This window comes from Arachis ipaensis, chromosome B1, assembly GCF_059453495.1.
Source record: "Arachis ipaensis isolate K30076 ecotype BB chromosome B1, ASM5945349v1, whole genome shotgun sequence".
NCBI classification, from domain to species: Eukaryota; Viridiplantae; Streptophyta; class Magnoliopsida; order Fabales; family Fabaceae; genus Arachis; species Arachis ipaensis.
In genome coordinates, this window is record NC_142436.1 from 103,267,048 (window position 1) to 103,268,976 (window position 1,929).

General features: G+C 38.7%; 1 non-coding gene across 1 annotated transcript; it reads right to left on the reverse strand.

Annotated features, from left to right (window-relative positions):
- Positions 1 to 500: 500 nt before the first annotated feature.
- Positions 501 to 608, reverse strand: LOC148577713 (small nucleolar RNA R71). The gene has a single exon (XR_015903697.1). It is a non-coding gene; the product is annotated as a small nucleolar RNA R71 (small nucleolar RNA).
- Between the last annotated feature and the right edge of the window lie 1,321 nt (positions 609 to 1,929).

Consider the following 1,929-nt stretch of genomic DNA (forward strand, 5'->3'; position numbering starts at 1 on the left):
AAGCAGATCCTGAACCTGAAAGGACTCTGAAAAGGAAACTAAGAGAAGTTAAAATACAACAATCCAGAGACAACCTTACAGAAATTTTCGAACAGGAAGAGGAGATGGTAGCCGAAAATAATAATAATGCAAGGAGGATGCTTGGTGACTTTACTGCACCTAATTCCAATTTACATGGAAGAAGCATCTCCATTCCTGCCATTGGATCAAACAATTTTGAGCTAAAACCTCAATTAGTTTCTCTGATGCAGCAGAACTGCAAGTTTCATGGACTTCCATCTGAAGATCCTTTTCAGTTTTTAACTGAATTCTTGCAGATATGTGATACTGTTAAGACTAATGGAGTAGATCCTGAAGTCTACAGGCTCATGCTTTTCCCTTTTGCTGTAAGAGATAGAGCTAGAATATGGTTGGATTCTCAACCCAAAGATAGCCTAAACTCTTGGGATAAGCTGGTCAAGGCTTTCTTAGCCAAGTTCTTTCCTCCTCAAAAGCTGAGTAAGCTTAGAGTAGATGTTCAAACCTTCAGACAGAAAGAAGGTGAATCCCTCTATGAAGCTTGGGAGAGATACAAGGAACTGACCAAAAAGTGTCCTTCTGACATGCTTTCAGAATGGACCATCCTGGATATATTCTATGATGGTCTGTCTGAATTAGCTAAGATGTCATTGGATACTTCTGCAGGTGGATCCATTCACCTAAAGAAAACGCCTGCAGAAGCTCAAGAACTCATTGACATGGTTGCTAATAACCAGTTCATGTACACTTCTGAGAGGAATCCTGTGAGTAATGGGATGCCTCAGAAGAAGGGAGTTCTTTAAATTAATACTCTGAATGCCATATTGGCCCAGAATAAAATATTGACTCAGAAAGTCAATATGATTTCTCAGAGTCTGAATGGAATGCAAGCTGCATCCAACAGTACGCAAGAGGCATCTTCTGAAGAAGAAGCTTATGATCCTGAAAATCCTGCAATAGCAGAGGTGAATTACATGGGTGAACCATATGGAAACACCTATAATCCCTCATGGAAAAATCACCCAAATCTCTCATAGAAGGATCAACAAAAGCCTCAACAAGGCTTTAATAATGGTGGAAGAAATAGGTTTAGCAATAGCAAGCCTTTTCCATCATCCACTCAGCAACAAACAGAGAACTCTGAACAAAATACCACTAATTTAGCAAACTTAGTCTCTGATCTATCTAAGGCCACTGTGAGTTTCATGAATAAAACAAGGTCCTCCATTAGAAATTTGGAGGCACAAGTGGGACAGCTGAGTAAGAAAATCACTGCCCCCTCCTAGTGCTCTCCCAAGTGATGCACAGAAAACTTGCCTCTTAACAAATTTCCTTCGGCAAGTGTACCAAATTTGTCGTCAAGTAAAAACTCACAATAGAGTGAGGTCGAATCCCACAAGGATTGATTGATCAAGCAACTTTAATTAGAGGAATGTTCTAGTTGAGCGAATCCAGGATTTGAGTTTAGAATTGCAGAAAATAAAATGGCGGGAAGGTAAATGACAGAAAAAGTAAATGCTGGAATTAAAGAACTGAAAGTAAATTACTGAAGTAAATTGCAGAATTGTAAATGGGAATGGGGGAATTGCTCATAAGAGTAAATAACAGAAATTAAAGAGAATGGGTAAGATCAGAAATGGGGAGTTCATTGGGCTTAGGAGATGTTGCATTCTCCGGATCAATTTCATTTTCATCTCTTCCTCAATCAATGCACTCATTGATCTCCTTGGCAATCTTAAGTGATTGAATTATAATTTCTTGTAATTCAATCTCTCAAATCTTGATCAATAGCCAATTCCTTGGTCAATTGCTCATGAGAAGAGATGAAGTATGGTCACTGATTATACCACATGCATTTCCCAAATCAAGTGTTGAGAGGATTATAGTCACATATCCATCCAAACCCAATTT